This window comes from Canis lupus, chromosome 5 (assembly GCF_003254725.2).
Source record: "Canis lupus dingo isolate Sandy chromosome 5, ASM325472v2, whole genome shotgun sequence".
NCBI classification, from domain to species: Eukaryota; Metazoa; Chordata; class Mammalia; order Carnivora; family Canidae; genus Canis; species Canis lupus.
In genome coordinates, this window is record NC_064247.1 from 12,105,104 (window position 1) to 12,119,544 (window position 14,441).

The window sequence follows — 14,441 nt, forward strand, 5'->3', positions numbered from 1 at the left end:
CTGATTATTCTTCTCCAGAATAAATACTATATATCTGGCTGATTGATTGTAATTATGATGAATTTGTCCCGGCACTTGCATGGATGTCTTCTTTGAGGATTTTTGTGCATATTTGCTGCTCATCAAAGGGAAGGATAGAAGGACTTTGGAAGGAGGGTGTGGTCGGCTGATTCAGCTTCCTTCCCGGCCCATCCCTGACTCTTTCCCTGTGCTCCTCCCTCTCCCCATCTCCTACCCTGGCTCCTCAGATCCATCCTGAGCCAGCTGTCAAGGAAATGGCATTTACCTTTCGTTTCTCGTACTGCTTGTGTTAGACTCGGGCATGTAGGAGACCACTCCCCACGATCAAACTCATTCCATGTGTGATCTCAGCATATTTTCGGACAAGACAGAGACCAGACTATTGCATCTACTCCTTAAGCTTCTCTCATCCTGGGATTATTAGCCAAGATAGTGATAACCACAATAATACTGTATTTAGAAACTCTCTAGCACATTTCGTTTCTGAGAATCTTCCAGATGTTAACTAATTAATCTTCACAACACTCCGTACAAGAGAGGTAAATATTATTAACCATGATGGAATATACATATGTATATGCTAAGGACAGCAAAATAGTTCACTTATTTATCATGGTTCACTTGATCTAGTAACTGGTATTTTTAAAACACCCATCATAGATACAATAATTAGAGATGTGCTTTTGTTAACAAAACCACTACCCACTTCTAGCGTACCCTTGGGTACTAAATAATTACCCACTTTGTGTGGTTATCTAGCTCACTAATTACCCACAGAAATTGGGGTCAGGTGTTAACTGCTTGAAATAAGTATCCTCCAAAGACATCGCTGAGTTGTGTAGAGAAAATGATGTGTTCATAGCAAAACTTTCATAACTCATATATTTGTATATCTTTGTAAGCGGAGTGAATACAGACAGGGGCAAATTAGCTTAGCATGTGAAAATCGTGCTGAACTGTTGTTGCAAAGATAGAGAGGTTTAGGAGAGTCTCGGGGAAATTTCATCCTCTGTTTACCTTGCCTTTCTGAAGATGAGTGAAAGGACATGATTCCTATAATCTGGCCTTCATATGCAAGCACACTAAGACAATTGGTGATTCTGGTTAGGAATGATTCATTTTGGCGTTACAGGGAGGCACCCAGTGAGTCAAAGATTTTTTTTTTTTTGACAGCTCCACCCTTTATGATTATTCTAGCATGTTTCTTTTTTCTCATCAGTCTAGTGCAAACACACTATTAGCCAAATCTGAAAAAGATTCTAACCCAGTCACCAAGCCTGCCAACCGTCTCTTTCTCCTTCCCAATAACGACCAAAAAAAAAAAAAAAAAAAAAAAAAAATTAAAGGGAATCCAACACTATGATTGTACGTCTTTCTCTTTTTGCCTCAATTTCTTCTCCCCCTTCCCCTCCCTTCCCCTCCTCTCCTCTCTTCTCCTTTCCCTTCTTCCTCCCTCTGTGTCTCCTCATTTGTGCTTTTCCTTCTCCTTTCCTTGGGCATCCAGCTGTGCTTCTGCAGGTCTCACAGTGAGAGACAAAGCTCAGTGTCTGAGCTGAGCACAAAAAAGCTACTTTTAAAAAACATCGACTTGGAGCAAACCTGCATCCTCAGATACCTCCCTCCCTTCCTTGCTATTTACAGAACCCGGCATTACACTTAACACAGCACTGCCTGTTGTCTGCGTGATTCCAGCCAGGAAAATCGGGTGAAGATGGCAATACACCCACTGTGTGTGTAGATAGGTAGAGACCCCGATTTTCAGGAGCTACCTGTTTTCCGGGATCAAGCTTTGAAAACGCACGCCAACAGACATGATGGGAGATGCTCCCCTGCTCAACCCAGGATGTCTTTCATTTTTATCTTGTGCCACTTTTTTTTGTCATCTGAATTATTGCTTATCATTATTAAGGGGCTTTAGGCTGATCAATGGAGTGTGTGTGTATCTGATGGACGTTTGAGGAGAAACCCTTCAGAAAGAAGGAAAATGTCTGCAGTTGGAAGCAAAGGGTTAGGATGAGCTACAGTGACTGATGAGTTCATTTCAAAATCCACGGGAACGTAAGTGGTAAATTAGTACATATGGCAAACATAGTCAACGAGCAAAACCTGCCATTGAAAGGAAAGCGATTTTTCGCATTGTAGTCATCTCACGCCTGAATAGAGTGCGTATTTTAAATATAGATTTGAATCACTGCTCTTTTATCCCCCTAAATGCCGATTTCAAAGAAGTCTTTGGGCGCTGCTGACTTTCTGGCCATAAAGAAAACCCACCGAAGATTCACAAAATGCACCAGCACCTGTAGTCCTACAACACGCCTAGGTGTTTTAAATGCCGGAGGGATGCAGAACAATTAGGCAGAGAACTGCACTGTGGTCTCTCTTCTTCACTCCTTCCTCCTCCTTTTTTTTTTTTTTTCTCTTTCTTTCCCCCCTTCTAGAAAACGTGACACCTGATCTCTGGGTCTAGCAGGCTGAGGATTTTTCTGTATTTGTATAATACAATGTCTGGCCTTCCCCCTGACCTGCTGGTGTATTTTTGGCCTCATTAGTAGTCAGGGAGATGCCTTAGTGCATCCGGGGCTGCGAGTCAGGGATGAGACACTACAACGGAGAGAGAGGGAGCGAGCGCGCGAGGATATTAGAAGGGAGGCTTGTCTCCAAGATATGGAAGGAAGTGAGAAATGACAGGACCGCAAGCTTTGTATGGAGGAGCCTGGCGGGGCGGGGGAGCGGCGGGGAGAGCCAAGTGGATTCTCAGAAAAGCAGGGAAGCCGTAGAGGAGCTAAAGGTGATTAGAGGGGGATATTGATTCCTTACTCTGCCAGAGATTTAAGCAGGCATGCGAGGAATCTGCACCATGGTTGGCAAAAGGAGACCCGTTGCCTCCTGTAACCAGACACTCGGGCTTTCCAGGAGCCCAGGGAGAGAGCCGAGAAGAAAGGGGGCAGTGTGGTCTAGGAAAATTCAACTTGTCGCTGATTTGTGCCTGATGCTTGCTGCCCGTCAGCAGCCTCCCTTACAATCTTTTTTTTTTTCCTCTCTCTCTCCCTTTTTTTTTTCTTGCCTTCTCCTTCTTCACCGAAGCCTAGGGGAGCCAGCAAAGATTAAATGTGCTTTCTCAAAGGCAGCCACTTCATGCTGCTATGTCGAAAGGGCCATTATTATTATTATTTTTAATAGGAAAAGGAAAAGGGAGAGAGAGGGAGGTTGAGACAGGGAGAGAAGCAAGGTAGGTTGATGACGGACTAGCTTTTCTGGGAGGAAAAGGAAAGTGAGAGAGAAAGGAGAAACCCTGAACTGAACCGGACGATCGAGCCCGAGGAGAGCCTTACAGAGGTGAGAAAAAAAAAAAAAAAGTTGTCTTGAAGATGGGGAGGGGGTTGGGGATGCTGAATAGATCCTGTGCGGAGGTAAAGGAGGCATAATTTAGCTGTCTTGCTGGTGTGATTCTATTTTGGAAAGGGGGGGGGAAGCCGGGGGGGTGGGGGGGAAGAGCCTGGAGCTTTAACGGGTTTTAGTTGCCTGTGGAAATATATACCAAATATTTAGCATTTTTACTAAGTGCTGGAGGCCCCTCCAGTGCCTTCCTCGCGGGGGCTGCTTTGTCATTCTCTTTGACTTGCCAGCCATCTACCTTGCTGAGGCTGGAATAAAAGAAGAAAAAAAAAAAAAAGGAAGGAAGGAAGGATAGAAAAAGAAAGAGGAAAGAAAGAAAAAGAAGAAAAAAAGAAGAAGGAAAGAGGAGAGAGGAAAAGGGGAAAGAAAAATTTTAAAGGAGTCATCTACCCACCCACTTCCCCTCCCTTCTCTTCCCATTTTGGAGGCGGCACAGGAGCCCCTGGCGCAGAACAGCTCGGCTCCCAGGCAGACTGGGGTGGGGGGGGGCGGGCAGCGACTCTCTCTCTCAGGTACAGAACCGGTAGCTTCTGCGAAGATGGAGGGGAATTAGGCTTCTGGTTCCTCTGAAATATTGGCAAAAGGCTCCCCAAGGTTCGGCGGCGGGAGTGGGGCGGGGGAGACGGCTCTCCCCAGCCTGCACCCACCCCTTCCCACCTCGCCTCCCAAATGACAGCCTGGTGCTGGCTCTGCGTGATTTGGCCTTGGCTTCAGCCAAGCAGCTGATGCAGAGGAGGCCCCGTTTGCAGGACTGACTGGCAAAGTGCACGCTGAAGAAAGAAGGAAGAAATTTTTTAAAGCAGCTCTGGGGAGGTTTCTCGTTCCTTAAAAAAAAAAAAAAAGAAAGAAAGAAAGAAAGAAAGAAAGAAAGAAAGAAAGAAAGAAAGAAAGAAAAGAAAAGAAAAGAAAAAAAAAGAATTAAAAAAATTTTTAACTGAATATTTTCCAAATTCGATCAGCCCCAGCCCCTCCCTGCGCCTCCCCCAAATTGCCTTTTTTTTTTCCCTCCCTCGTCAAAGCATAAACTACAGAGTTACAGTCTCTAGATTTGGTGTAACGCTTCCTGCCCCCGCCTCCCCTCCCCGCCCCGTTGTCGGTCCTCTATTGAAACACCTCGCCCAGGCTAGCGCACTGCGAGCTCACATTCCCCCCCTTGCTCGGAATGGTGTTACGGGAGCCTGCAGCCCAGCTCCGCTTCCAATGGGTGAGTCTAAAACGCTATTCGCATTTATACTTTCATGGCCTCCAGCCCCTACTTCTTGGTCTTCTCCTTCTGAAAGCCTGATTTCTCTGATTTTGCATGCGGCATGCCTTGCCCAGGGGGAAAGAGATGCCTCCTATTTTCCATACGGTCAGCTGTGCTAGTTGTAAGTTAAAGCTTTGAAAGGGCATTTAATCCTTATGTTAGTTAGACCATGGTTTATATAAAAAGAAACAAACAAACAAACAACCGTGGGCATTTCTGGGTCTATGCATATTGTTTTTCATTTTAGTAAAACTGTGTTGCCCAAAGCTTCAAAGAGTTTTCTCTGATAGACTCACGATTGTGTGTTCAGGTATGTATATATGTCCACGGATCCTGCGTGTGTGTGTGTGTCTGAATATATGATATATACATGGAACCTAAATGTTGTGACCTAAGGAAGCTTCCAGAGTGAGGGGATACCCTGCCACCTGTTTGTTACCTTTTAGTCATGAACCTGGAACAGAAATTGCCTGTCATTCTTGTTTTGCTTTGCTTTGTCTCAAGAAAGAACAATTTGTTGCGCTCCTCTCAATCCCTGAGACCCTAACTTGTGATGTTTACCGTTTAAATCCACGGGTTAGGCTCTTGGGAGCTGCGAGTCGTGCCTTTGCATCCTGGAAATTTGGTGGGACTTTTTCCTTTAAAGCAAAAACAAAAGAAAAGAAAGTTTGTCTGAAGTGATTGAGTGCACCTCTGAGGTTTTCATTGTTAGGAAGGGGTCAGGTGACCAGAAAGTGGCAGCTCCTGGATTTCTGTTAAAGTAGGTATATATTCTGTTATAAGAGCGTGTTGGCTGGTGTGTGTGTGTGTGTGTGTGTGTGTGTATAATTGGAGCCTGAGGCTTGTGGAACTCCTCTACCATGGTCTATTTCTTGAGAGCAACACGCAGTACTATCCGAGCGTAACAAGAACAGCTCAGTACCTGGTGCTTGACCTCAGAACATATCAGCTGAAGTCCCAGCATGCCCCGTGCCTCCAACTTTTAAACTCAAGAGTTAATCTTAAAATTGTGCCCAATTAAAATGGGCATGTGGACATGTTACACATTCGGGACTCACATGTATGTATCATATATGGCTAGATGGTGAACACGCAGACACAGATGGGGCAGACCAAGAGTTTGGGCTAAAATATTAACAGGCTAAAAATACTACCCTTGCTGTTCTACACGGAGGATGAAATTTACAGTATTCATAAAGACCACATTTGTATTACTTTGCAAGATTTTAAAAAATAAGAGGAGTGATAGAGCCTCCTGGCTGGGCATCTATTTTAAAACATTATGCACCGTGAATTTAAAAGTAATAGGGATTGGAAATATATTTTCTAGATATGTAAATGGAGAGAAATAACCACAGCACACACACATGCAATTGTTGTATCTTTGGGGAGTAATCATTGCCCATTATTCTTCATTTAAAGATCGGAAAAAATTTATCAGGATTTAAATTCAATCCAACAAAGTTATTGATAACACCAAAATGTGCATTTAAAATGATCTTCTCTTAGGATAATTGTTTACGTAGTTTGCAGTTTTCTGAAAATGTAACTTTTCGTGGCAGAATGATTTTAGTGATTCAGATCTATCTCCTAGTTGAAGAAGAGAAACAGTAACTTACCTTTCCTTTGTTGTGAGAGATTCCAATATACAATTTTATTTAAACAGTTTCAGTATTCTTGGGCCAACATTTATCTTCTATTTTTGGAAAATACCTAAATCAGCCCTGACTTCAAATGCTTTCTTCTTTTAAAGACTCTATATTGGTTGTAACCTCATTTTATACGTGTAGTGGAAGGTTAAGGAAACTGTTCTTTTCCTGTGTGTGTTTTTTTAAGTGTTTATTGCAATTTCAATCATTGACTCCAAATCGTAGTCAAGAAACCATTTTGTATCAGAAAACTGAATCGAGAAAATGAACCGTGCAACAATTGCACCATGTCTTTTGTTGAGACCTCTTGTGTAGTTGTACTATTTAAATATTACTTTCCAGTCTTTGGTGGCCTGAATAGGCTTCAGAGAAAAGAGTTACTTGATTTTCAAGTCATCCTTTGGTTTCTGTACAATGGATTAATGATTTTTCCCCATCTTAGCGGACGTGTATGCATAGGTATTCGGAATTTATGGAAAGGGATCCATTTAACTTATGGATATATATTACCACATGATTCATAGCAAATATTTGCAAAACATTTGGTGCTTTCCTAAGTCAAAATATATCTGCAATTAATTCTATGAAAATGTATGCATGGGCCAATAAAAATATGCTGGATATAATTCTTCTGTGATTTTAAAGGGTAACAGGATAGTAATTTAATACAAGTGATACAGTTTGTATTCCAAGGCACTCTTTTTTTTTTTTTTTTTTTACATGTTTTCAAGTGGATTGCTCATGCCCTGAGGTTGCTATCACAACTGATCACACAGGCATTTAGGAGTACACAACGATACGCAGGATTTTGTATTTCAGCAGGGGACTGCTCCAGTGTAAGGGCAGGTTTCTCAACACCCCTTCTTCCTCACCGAGCCCATCAGCGAAGTTCAGTGAAATGAATAACATAATTGGTGGTTGGTTCAATCACTACCAGTCTAGACTAGCCCAGACGCATCAATTAGAGAGAGCTGTCTTTTAAAGGGGGAGCGCAACCGAAACAAGCAGGGCATTATTGATACTGATCTTTAAAAGTGCAAATCCAGCTTGGCAGATAAAAAAAAAAAATAAGGCGGAGAATTGGGGGGGGGCGGTTTGCGTTGCGGGAAGAAAAGAAAAAGACGTGAACTGGAGCTTTCGGACACAGAAGGACAGGAAGCTTGAGAGAAAAGGAATGGATAATGAGTGCAATGCAATGCAGCACCTCCTTGGAACACACAGTTACAATTCAGTTCACAGGGCATACTGGTTCACCATATTTTTAACTAGATTTCCCCCTCCTCCTTTTTTTTTTAATTCCTTTTTTTTTTTTTTTTTTTTGCCTCTGTTTCCAAAGAAGTGCCAGCTCAAAACCAATGCAGTTGGAAATTTAACAGCTCTAGGAAGCTCTACTGAGAAGAAAGCCAAGTAATACGAACCAGCCAAAACTCCTTTTGCAACATTTTTCCCCAAAAGAAAAACACAGAAGATGTTTATTTTTGAGTCTCTAATTCTACCTTTAAAAAAAAAATCGACTGTACTAATGAACAGTACTCATTTTAAATCCAGCACCTGGGAGCTAATTTTATGGGCAAGACACCTTTAGGTAAACAGTTTTCTGTCGAATACAGTGAAATGATGAAGAATGTAACAAAAGGCTTTGGTAATTTGGTAGTGGTGGGGGTGGTTTTTGATGGAGAAATAACAGATGATTTAGAAAGCGTTAGGAACACATCAAGCCCCAGGGAAAGAAAATGTTTGATTGGTATTAATTAAAACACTGCTAATATATTCTAATAAAATCAAATTTAACATTCTAAACTAATCCGCTCGGTATGTCAAAGGAAAAGAAAAGTATTATCTTATTTGCATCTCTGCCATCCAAATGCATTTGCTCATTCAGCAGAATTAATTTTTATCACCAGCCTGTTTAATCTCCTCACAGATTTAGTCAAACTTATTCTTTCAAACTAAAAAGGATCAGGGGAGGGGATCCATGGAAGGTATTGGGAAGACTAGAGACTGTATTTAGCACTGGCTTTATATTTACCATGTCCTTTTCTCTTCCTTCGCTGTAGTGGGGTGTGGAGGCACCCGTGAGACTCGGGTGTGGGGGGGTGATGGATGGTTAATTTTCCTCTTTCTCTCCTACCTACCGGGTTATTTGGCAATTTCAGTTGCCAAACTATTTGAGTGGCATTTATTTACATGACTGATGTTACTCCGTTGATTAATATCTCATTTATTTCTAATTTCAGAATCTATTTTATTACAAATTCCTGATGCAAAAAAAAAAAAAAAAAAAGCTCTCATGCTCATGCCACACACCGATCGCTTCTTCTCAATTATTTGCAACTCTCGTCCCCTTAAGATAAAGTGGGGGAGGTGAATGTAAAATTTTATTCACTAATGAGTTCTTTGTTTCATTATTTTAGCCAAAATTTCTACGGAAAAATGTATGTTTTCTGAAATGGCGAGTTTTGTGCTCTTTATTGTTAAACTCTCACAATGGGTAAAACTGTCCCCTAATGACATCATAACCAAAATGCTTCTCCTCTCATTTTGTCTCTCATGACTATGATATCATATGTAAATATGTGCCCGACACAAAAAATGAATGGGCCAGAAATATCGAGGGGCCACATTTGTGTATTTCAAAAGTGAGGAATTCTGTCCGGCCTCAAGGAGATGGAAACTACCAGACTTATAGTCCTGATGATACGGCTTGTTTTTGCTCCATTGCCTTTTTCAGTTCTTCAACGTAAAAGAGCAATCGCAGTTCGGTTTCACATGTATTGTTCTATAATCCAGGCAATAAATGCTAATTAGTAATGCTCAAGGATCCGACCATTCAGAGTAATTATCATAATTTACTTCTTCCTTGTTAAAGACATTCCTTGCTGATTAAAAAAAAAAATTAAATCGCTTTCTCATTGCACTGCAGTGGAAATGCATTGGAGACTTGTCCAGGGTATAGTAATACGGTTCTGGCTGCCTTCGAAGTCATCGACATGTGCCTCTTAGCTTATTCCAAATGGAATTGCAACTTAATTTCTAAAAAGAGATTCATGTAAATGCATAAAGTTTTGCATGTGCACCAGGAATGTATGATTTTATTTTACAAACCCCAAGGCTCCTCCTTCCTGGCCCACCCCCTTTCTAAAACCACTTACTGAGCAGAACAAAGGAAACTGCTAACTATAGAAGCATCATTAAGTGTGAACACAGCAGCATGATAAAGTATGTGATATGACAACATATTTCATTGCACAAAAGTGCAGATAATTAAATAATTCGATAGTAACCCTGACTAATTAGCAGAAAGATCTTTAAGGAGGAATCAAGAAAATGGATCCAATCAACTTGAATAATATGCTCCATTCTCTAAGATCGCAAATACATATTTGGCTATTTGATAATTGATTGATTCATACAGAAAGATGAGGACAAAAGCCTGTTCCTCAAAATGGAGCTTTGATATGGCATCCTCTTTAGGACAAATTAATCATGGGTTCTGTAAGAGCAGAATTTAATGTAGGGCTCTCTGTTTCCAGTCAAAGGTGTAATCCTCCATTCAGTTGCACATTTCTCTTTTATCAGGTGTTCTAAAAACATCGCCAACCCCTTTGCTTTTCATATCATTGCTGCAGAATATATATATATTCTGAATATATATATATATATATATATGTATATAAAGCCTCCTCCACATTTTCTAATGAGGCTTCTGTTTAAGTTTACTTCAGTCTTGCTTGAAGCAAATAAGGATGCAAGGCACAGAAGGCATAGGATAAATAACCATGCTGAATATTATATTTGGTGGAATCGTCCCCCTCCCTTGCTTAATGTATCAAGGTAATACTCCCAGTTTCATTGTTCATTGGTCCTTTCAGAAAGAGCTTCGGCTTTTACTTGAGGGTTGTAAGCACATTAGAGGAATAATTCCCTCTGGATACTATACAGAAGGAGCCACCTGCAAAATGTTGATGCTGTTATTGAAATCTCAAGTGGAATCAGCTTTCAAAAAATTAGATATTAGATGCATCCGATATAATTTGCAATGTGTAATTATACTAATGTGCATATAGTTGTGTGTTGCTTTACATGTTGCCTACTTGAGATTTTTTTTTTTCATGGGCATTTCTCATCATTTGAAATGGCTCCTGAGTAGAATGTTCTTAAAATCGGCTTTTAAAAAAATTCCTCTCCAATTAATATTAGAATACAAGGGCTCTACGGTCTGTGTTTTCATGTAAGAATGAATGAATGTGTGTGACCTAGATGTTGGAAAGTAATGATCTCTAAGAGGGTTATCATTTGTGGACACTTGATTTAGTTGTAAAATATTGCCTACTCGTTACTGATTTAGTCTTTATCCAGACTTTGGACAATTTGTGAAGTAATGGAGAATATTAGAATAGTAAATCTTATTCACAAGAAATCCATTTCCTTTACTGGGATGAGGTAAAATGCCAGGGAAATGACTTTAGGCAGAGATAATTTTAATTTAATCAAAGTAACCAAAATCATAACAGTAATAAACAACTTCTTTCCCATTTTTCCTCCATTTTGCATGGCGCATGATGAATAACTGAAGCTCTGCCTTAAGTCATTTGTACACTAACATCAACTTCCCTTTTGGTGTCTTGACATGGTGTTCCGTTGGACTGAAGACCCCCTCCCCACCAAGGAGCTGGCCCCCGAAGATCTAGCTATTAAGGAAAAACCCAGGCAGTGCAACAGTGAGTTGATTGGTCAGCCTGGTGCGTGGCACTTGCTATATGCTCAGTAGGTGGAGATGCTCTTGATGCAAATTTGGAGAATCATTACCGTCAGATCACAGAGGAACCCTGAGCAAGGCTACGCAAGGGTCCCAATTTATGCTTATATGTTTGAGAGACAAAAAAGATTCCAAGGGAGCTCATGCTCATGTTGAGATGATGCAAGATATTACTCATTCCAATTAAGTAGGCAGAGGCCCCAAAGAAGGCTGATTTGTTAAACGTTTGACTCATAATAGACGCCAAAATACGGTGGCTCATATTTTTATACTATTTATTCCTCAAAATTCATTTTAATGATGGGGCCCATGTTATAAAGGGGGAATTTTACATGGGCTGTATCTATGCAACACCAAAGCAATGCATTGCTTTACTTTTCATTTGCTCATGTATGCAAGGACTTTCCATTAGTACACTACCCAAAGGAGTCACCAAAAAATTGTGCGAACCGTCCTTCCTTACTCCAGTAACATTTTAATTTATTCACAAATGAGTCTTACACATGTGCATCAAGAGCTTAGCACCCCACTGTCCCAAACCACGTTCACAAAATACCGAGTTGTAAAATCTGTAAGATACATTTTTAGTTTCTCATCCAGGATCCATTGTCTCAGGCTTGGTCAGAACAGAAAAATACCTGTTAACAATATGTAACACTGAGTTATTTATTAGGTTTTAGAAGACAAACATTATACCTGCTGTTTAGAGACGCATCTTCAGTGTATCCAAAGTGTTTAGGGCAGATCTGTGGCAGTATATCAGTGATATGGGGTAGCACATCCCTCTCGCTGTGCCTAACTCATTATGCAACTTCATTGTGCTGGCATAATGAAGAGGCTGACAATAAAGGCTTTAGTTAAATTAAAATCCACCTGCAAAGTATATTTCATTCATAACAACTTTTGTAGAATAAAAGAAACATTAATACAGCTCTTCCCAAATACCCTTATCTGCAAAATGAGTGGGTTGGATTAGTGGGTCTCTAAATGTTTTTACAGCTTTAAGAATTTTCGAAGCTACTCTAAAGTATAGAAATAGAAGAACAACTCCAAGATCCTTCAATCCGGAGTCCATTTGTACCAACAGTTGTCTTTTAAAGTTATATTTGATTCCACCTCCAGGTGCTTTATTTACTAACATATTTTGCCTTGCTGCTAAAACAGTAAAGGCTGAAGTTCATTTTCAGGAAGGGCAGTGACAGAAAGGAGGAACAGCTGAAGAATGAAAAAAGCTACACAGTGGGAGAAGAAAATTCTTGATCTGACTTCTAAGCCCATGTCCTTCAGCATTAACGCAGAAGAAACCCAGACAAGCACCTGCCTTTCTATTTTAAGACCATATTCTTTAGTCCTTCTGCCTTCATTCAATTTCTTGCAGCGTGGTTTTGTTTTACCCCATTGGGTTGATGCCTTTGAGTTTTACATTTCCCTTTCCATTTGATTCGTCTGAATCATATTAATATTCCCTTCAAAACCCACAATAGTCACATTCACACACCATGCTTCCGAAATTAAATCTTAGCATGTTCAAAACCTCCTGAAAATTGCCCTGCCCTATTTTCTAAAGCCATTCCGAATGTATGATCTCTCCTTGAATTAGGCAAGCCTGTTCTTCCTGGCTTCCAAGTCTTTGAATGAGCTGGCACCCTGCTTTTTCTCTTTGCACACTGTGTCCCTCCACCACTTGCACATTTCAGAAACCTTTCTCTTCTCTCTTCCTTTCTCTCCCTCCCTCCACCTCCATTCTGTCTTCCCTCCCTCCCTACCTTCCCACCTTCCCACCTTCCTTCCTCCTTCCTTCCTTCCTTCCTTCCTTCCTTCCTTCCTTCCTTCCTTCCTTCCTTCCTCCATTTCTCCCTCCCTTTTGTTCTTCCTTTCCTTCTGTCTTCCACTGGGCAAAATGTGTCATGCTCTGAACCAGGCACTAGAAATACAAAGACAAATGCGAGGAACTGACATTAACTCCTTACAATTCCAGTGACTTCATTCGCTTCTGCGTTGCTAAGCACTTCTGTATCCATAGTCCTTTTATTTTGCCTTTAGTCTTTAGATTTCTTTGAATTTGTCCTTAATGTCCTGTGTTCTTTTGTGGTTTTCCTACGTGTCCTATTTCAGTAAGTTGCCTGTTGGATAAACCTGAAGCTTTTCTTACGGAGCGTTTTCTCCCCAGACTGATTAGCACGGGGTGCTCACACACTCAAGCAGTGCTGTTGCTTGGCTGATCCTCGAGCGACGTGAACAGTGAGAGAGCACTACATCTTCGTGGTGATGCAGCATTTCACATGTGCTTAGAAATAGCATGGCCCCCAAAGTACCCTTACGTTTGCTTATTTCTATCAAATAGTCAATGTGATAACTTTCTGTGACATGTTCTGTTATTTTTGTAGTTGTGTCGATGTTCCTTTCAGCTGGTCCCATAGCCCCCCTCCTCAGGAAGGTCTCCCCAGTGAAAGAACAAAAATGGCACTGGCCACAGCTGCACTGGTGGACGCTCAAGCCAACTATGAAGTTGAAACAAAGGAAGCTATCACCTGAAGACACTTCTCCTGCTAAGCAGCCCCCCTAAATGGTGCGATTTCAGGCAATAGAACTCCCAGAACACCAGGCAATCTTTTCAAGAAACAGAAAAAAACTTCATGGTGACATCTAGATTTCTCAGGAGCCAAGGACTTTCCCTTCCTCGTGTGTATTCCTCTGTTTGTATTTTAATTCAGTGTGACATTCATTTCTCAAATATATCCCCAGTATGAATATGCTTCTTAATGCACCGATTTTTAAACTAGAAAATCGCACAAATGTGTTCATGTTTCAAGGAGTGAAATTAATGCTGTAAGTAGATCAGTTTTTTAACCACATGCGGTTTAATCTGAAGAGTGACCCAAGGGAATATAAAGTACTTTTGAAATAACAGGGCAATGAGAGACAATCCAAAGGCTAAAAGAATGGTGGAAACTCATAAGGCAGCCAAGAGATACCACATTATCCTACCTGACACCAACCAACGAACCATTCTTTTAATCAAACAAGATAGGTTCTGTAAGACATGGTCACTGCCTCTAAAGAGTGTAAATCTAGTTCAACAGAAATACATAAACTTTTGAAAGGATAGTAACAAATCAGGTCTGTAGATGTCAAGATCACAACAAAAGATATAAACAAAGAACTCAGAGGAGTTCACCATCATCTGGGCAAAACTAGTCAATTTAGGGAAGGAAGTTCGCAAAAGAGGAAAATACAAAATGAATCTTACAGAGTGTTAAAGATTTAGGGGCACCTGGCTGGCTTAGTTGGAGCATGTGACTCTTAATCTCAGGGTTGTGAGTTTAAGCCCAATGTTGGGTGTGGAGCCTATTTTTAAAAAAGGGATATT

At 40.8% G+C, this 14,441-nt stretch overlaps 1 protein-coding gene across 1 annotated transcript in view; it reads left to right on the forward strand.

The window, feature by feature from the left end:
• The window catches only part of BLID (BH3-like motif containing, cell death inducer), a 205,952-nt gene that overhangs the window by 102,835 nt on the left and 88,676 nt on the right, over positions 1–14,441 (forward strand).